The sequence below is a fragment of the Phaenicophaeus curvirostris genome, chromosome 19 (genome assembly GCF_032191515.1).
Source record: "Phaenicophaeus curvirostris isolate KB17595 chromosome 19, BPBGC_Pcur_1.0, whole genome shotgun sequence".
Classification (NCBI taxonomy): Eukaryota; Metazoa; Chordata; class Aves; order Cuculiformes; family Cuculidae; genus Phaenicophaeus; species Phaenicophaeus curvirostris.
Genome location: NC_091410.1, coordinates 6,387,210 through 6,393,209, shown reverse-complemented (window position 1 = coordinate 6,393,209; position 6,000 = coordinate 6,387,210).

Sequence of the window (6,000 nt, the reverse complement as noted above, 5' to 3'; positions counted from 1 at the left end):
GACACTCTCACAAGGCATTGATTCATATCACAGCAGTCACTGACCTCCCTCACAGCGCTGCACCCCACAGCTGAGCTCCTGCTCCTCCTTGGCTGGAAATCCTGCAGGGAGGAGAGAAAGAACCATTTGGGGGTGGGGTATCTCACTGTACCCCCATCCTGGGCCTCTCCTCACCCTGATCCAGCCAAGCACATTGGTACCCCCACATCTGCCCCAGCTTTTAAGGGCTCCCAGTCACCCTTGGATAGTCCTGAAGCACCCGGGATGGGCTTCACCTTGCCCCCAGCCCTCCTCCCTGCAAAGCCCATCAATGCTGGCCCGTTAGGAAAAGCCGAGACAGCCAGCAGGATCCAACCCTGCTTTCATTAATTTCTCTTGAATAATTAAACCCGGGGAAGTTAATACTTTCTGCTTAAAAACTCAAATTGCAATGTTTGTAATTACTGTTTTATTGAATCATTAAAAATTAAAGGACATCCTGAGGCTGTAGTTTGTGCAAGAGCTGTGCTCAGCCCTGAGAGGGAGCCGAGCTCTTGGGCACCAGCCCAGCAGTGGGGAGCACATCCCTCCCGCCCCCCCAGTGCTGCAGAGATTAAGTCTGGGGACCAGCAGCTACAGGAGGATCTACCCCCCAAAACCTGGGAGTCCCAGCCACAAGCCCTGCCCAGCTCAGCCTGGCTCCTGAAACTTAGGCTGCTCATCTCAGGGTGGCCGGGGAGCTCCTGACGCCCCCAAACCATCACCCACCACTGCTAACACCACCTCAGCCCTCACTCCAGGGCACAGAGGTGGAGATACCAACTCACCATAACCATCCTCAGGGCTCCCAACCATCCCTTCTCCTGCAGCCAGGCTCCAAGGCCAACCCAGAACCCCCCATGCCCTGCTGCACAACCCAAACCACCCCTAACAGCCCTTTATAGGCTCCAGCTGCTCCCATTCCATGAAGCAGCCTCACTGGAGGTCAGGCTGGATCCAGGCTGCTGCACCTGCAGCACCTGCAGCACCTGCAGCATCCTTGGAGGCTGCCCAGGGAGGGGATTGAGTCCCCATCCCTGGAGGGGTTTAAAAATGGGTAGACGAAGTGCTCAGGGACATGGTTTAGTGGCAGGTAGGAATGGTTGGACTCGATGATCCTGTGGGTCTTTTCCAACCTGGTGATTCTGTGATCTGCTTCTCCAGCGAGTCCAGAGAAGAGCAATGAAGCTGGTGAGGAGGCTGGAGAACAGGCCTTATGAGGAGCGGCTGAGAGAGCTGGGGGTGTTTAGCCTGGAGAAGAGGAGGCTGAGGGGAGACCTCATTGCTCTCTCCAACTACCTGAGAGGAGGTTGTGGAGAGGAGGGAGCTGGGCTCTTCTCCCAAGTGACAGGGGACAGGACAAGAGGGAATGGCCTCAAGCTCCACCAGGGGAGGTTCAGACTACACATCAGAAAGAAATTTTTCACAGAAAGGGTGATTGGGCACTGGCAGAGGCTGCCCAGGGAGGGGGTTGAGTCACCTTCCCTGGAGGAGTTTAAGGGACGGGTAGATGAAGTACTTAGGGACATGGTTTAGTGATTGATGGGAATGGTTGGACTCGATGATCCAAGAGGTCTTTTCCAACCTGCTGATTCTATGATCTGCACCCCTGGACATAAGTATTGAGGATAGAAAGGTGCTTTTAGGACCACGGCTGTGGGGAACTGTCACCTCCTCACCTAGGTTTTGTGCGCTTCTGTCCCTGTGCCATCACTTCATCCCATCACAAGTGCAGGTATCCAGTCCTGAAACACACAGCTAGAGCTTCTACTGACCCCGCAGGGCTAGTGTGTGTCTGGAGTGGGAGGATGTCCTGAGGGAGGTGGCTTCCCACCCCTGGAGCAAGGGGGCAGAGCCAGGGTGCCACGTGAAACTGGAAAGCTTCACAGCAGGCAAAACATGCCTGGAAATATCAGCAGGTAGTTTTGTGCGTTCAAAACGCAAGTGAGTGGGCTGGAGAATTACCAGCTCATGGTGAGGTGCTCATCACCCATGTGCTGAGGATCCCTCTGCCAGCTGCTGGCGGGGCGATGCTGCTGCTTGCAGGGGAATCATAGAATCATAGAATCACTTGGTTGGAAAGGAGCCACCAGATCATTGAGTCCAACCATTTCCATCAATCACTAAACCATGTCCCTCAGCATCTTGTCCACCCGTCCCTTAAACACCTCCAGGGAAGGGGACTCAACCCCCTCCCTGGGCAGCCTCTGCCAGTGCCCAATGACCCCTTCTGTGAAAATTTTTTTCCTGATGTTCAGCCTAAATCTCCCCTGGTGGAGCTTGAGGCCATTCCCTCTCATCCTGTCCCCTGTCACTTGGGAGAAGAGGCCAGCTCCCTCCTCTCCACAACCTCCTTTCAGGTAGTTGGAGAGAGCAATGAGCTCCCCCCTCAGCCTCTTCTCCAGGCTAAAGATCACAGGGAAATGTGGGGAAGGGACACCATGGGAGAAGGCAGAGCTGCTTCTCCTCTGCCGCAGTGTGTTGGGGAGGTGACCCTCAGTCCCCTGCAGCCCCCACATCGCATTCTGATCTGTGCAAGGTGCAAGGCTGGAAGGACACAGAGAGATGTCTAAAACATCTTTGTGTGACGCAGTGAGCATGGCCTGGGAGAAAAGTGATAAAGACACCTCGGACCCCACTGAAGACACCTCTCTCTTGCATCCCAGAGATGATGAGGCCTCTCTTGTTTTCCTGAAGTCCTATTTTTAGGAAGCAAAACAAACAAAACCCAGACAGGAGATACTTCATTACTTCTGGGTGGGGAGGAAGAGCTATTCCGTGCTGCGCACACCACGTCACTGCTGCCAAGCCAAGAGCATTGCCCACCCCTCCCACTGCCCCCCGGCCCCTCATCCCAGTCCTGCTCTTCCCTCCTGGCCTCCCTGTGATTTCTCGTGGGAGATGTGGCTCGTGCTGCATTTCCAACTTCAGCTACTTCAATGTTTGTGTTTCTGCGCAATTCACAGTCCTGATTGTTGCCAGGTTGTGTGGCTGAGAGCCCAGAAATATCCACCAGCTCTTTCCCCACCAACCCCCGCTCTACTCCAGTTTGGGCTGCTCGATTCCCCAGTCTGGGGCTGCGTTACTTCACCTTGGTGCATGGGAACTCATTTGGGGGGACACAGCGGGGCTCAGCCCTGCTCTGGAGCATCCAACAATCCCAGCCACCTCACATCCCATGGACCAGCCCCATCCCCATAGCACGGGGACCAGCCCAAGTAGGATGGCTCCCCAATCCCAAACTGGTTTCCATGGCAGCCAATTTTCAATTGTTTCGATGGTCTCCATGGCAATAAGACTTCTGCCTCTCCATCCAGGGTGATGAGGTGTTGCTCGGGGGTTCCGACAGCAGCTCCCAGCTGCTCCCCCAGTTCCTCCCAGCAGCTCTGCCCTGCAAGCAAACCAGTATAACCAGTGCAGCCTGCGACACCTGCTCACGCAGCATCTGCCCAGGTGCCTCAGCAGCCGCGTGGGGCACAAGCTTGCTGTGAACTCGAGAGAAAAAAATAATTTTCCTTCCTTCTCCCCCTGCCTTGCCCTCATCCCTGAGGGTTTCTCACTGCTGTCTGTTGTAGCTGGAGTCACCTGGCAGGGACTTGGCGCTATCTCGAACCAAGCAGGGCTGTAAAACGTCCCCCTGGTCGGAGAAGGAGACAAGCTTTGTCAACATGACGCAGAGCAGATGCAGATTACTTTTATCTTCCAGTCCTGTTGAGGATTTCAAGCTACTCACAATATAGGACTAAAAATACCACCAGGGTCCTTGAGTGTTTCATTTTTTCCTGTTCAGCAACACTTAGGACCAAAACTCCCAATGAAAACAGCATCCCCAGAGCTGGGCTGAGCCCCTCACGGCGACGGCAGGAGCTGGAGGTGGGGAGGTGCGAAGGCACCGGCCGGAGGAGGATGCGAACAGCATCTCCCTTCCTCTGCGGCAGAACACGCTCTCATTGAAGATAACCCCTGAGATCTGCAGTGCACAAGTTCTCTGCGGCTTCGGCTAAAGCGGAGCCAAAAGTAAAAAAGAGCATAATCCTGTATTTTCTGTGCTGTTAAATATTGGCTGTAACGATTCTGGGGATTGCTGCAGTGAGTTTGTCCTCTCTAGGGCATTTAATAAAGTTTCGCTCAGCTGCTTTGATGCTTCCTGGACACTGGGCACCAAACATTTCACTGGGAGTGAGCCTTTAGGGTGAAGCATCTCCAAGAGCCCCCATCTCAGCCCTCCAGTTGATCCTCAGTAGGGCAGGAAAGGACTTGAAGCCAAATCAGAACCAGCAGCACCTTTCCCAGTGCCGGGGCGAGAGGCAGGTAGGTGGGAGGGCAGAGGGGTGGTGGCTGCTGGATAAGATTCTCACCCCATTGCCTCAAAAGCAAATTCAGCGAGGTGAGAGCAAAGCCGTGCTGTGATCTTTCCACGGGAGCTCCTCTGGGCATCAGAGTGGGCAGAGAAGAGGCCCTGGGGTTTTGCTGGGTGGGCTTTAGAGAGCAGTGGAGGGAAGAAGGGTGGGTTTGGAGCTGGGGCTGGGCTCAGTCCGGAGCTGCCACCAGGACTGTGATGGGTCCAGAGCCCACTGGCACCCATAGGACAACAAACACAACCAAAAGCAACGCAGGAGGAAAGGACTGCTCCGTATTCCCACCGAGATGAACTCCTCACTGGAGGACACGGCTTAATTAACATGCTCAGAAAAAGAAGTCAAGCAGATATTTTCATTCAGGCATAAAACAGCAGTGGAGAATGACAAAACCTGTCAATGAAATCTCCCCGCAGTTTAGTTTTCTGGTGGAAAACGGCTCAAACAAGAGCGCAAGCAGCTGAATTTGCAGCGTTCTTGGCAAGGCAGCGATGATGCCACCCAGCGCATCACACTCTGTCGCGGGGAACTCACTGCATCCCTCCCCACTGGCCGTTCCCCATCCTGGAGAGCATCGTCCCACATCGCTGGGACCAGACCCGATCCGATCTCCCCAGCGTGCGCCTGGGCGGCTGCAGTGACAGCTCTGCTGTTGAGGACACATAACTCCACATTTTCTGCTTCTATAATAAAGTTAAGACAGATAGTGCAGATGTCGCTTAGGGGGGTAAAGATGATTAATCACTATAATCCAAATTACAGCTTCTAATTGGGATTAATTTGTTGAGTTAATTAAGTGTGGAAATCCATTGCCTCCCAGATTTCTTTTATGAACTTCTTCCTCCCAAGTCCAGTCCCTGCCTTGCCACATCTGGAGAACAAGAGGGGTGGCTGAGAGAGCTGGGGGTGTTTAGCCTGGAGAAGAGGAGGCTGAGGGGAGACCTCGTTGCTCTCTACAACTACCTGAAAGGAGGTTGTGGAGAGGAGGGAGCTGGGCTCTTCTCCCAAGTGACAGGGGACAGGACGAGAGGGAATGGCCTCAAGCTCCACCAGGGGAGGTTCAGGCTGGACATTAGGAAAAAATTTTCATGGAAAGGGTCATTGGGCACTGGCAGAGGCTGCCCAGGGAGGGGGTTGAGTCCCCTTCCCTGGAGGGGTTTAAGGGACGGGTGGACAAGATGCTGAGGGGCATGGTTTAGTGGTTGATGGGAATGGTTGGTCTCGATGATCCCGTGGGTCTTTTCCAACCTGATGATTCTATGATTCTATGATCTGGTCACAGCTGGAAGGGCAGAGGGCTGGTTGCTGCCACCACCTATGACAACCAGATGGGTTCCACGTTAGCACCCAGTCGCTGCTCTTCATTTGGCCTCTATGGAGAGATGGCAAGATTTGGAGACGAGAACCCAGGCGGCTCATACCTCAACACCAAACCTGAACAAGCCTTTGCAGGGGGACAGAACTGTTGCAAGAGCCTGGGGACAGTGGTGGCTGAGGAATATCATCGCTGCAGCTACGTTGGAGCTTAAGCACCAAGGGACTAGTGATGGAGGCTCCTTGCAGGTAGAACTGGAGCAACACCCTCCCTTCTTCCCAGAGCAAACTGTGCAAGGAAATCCCAGAG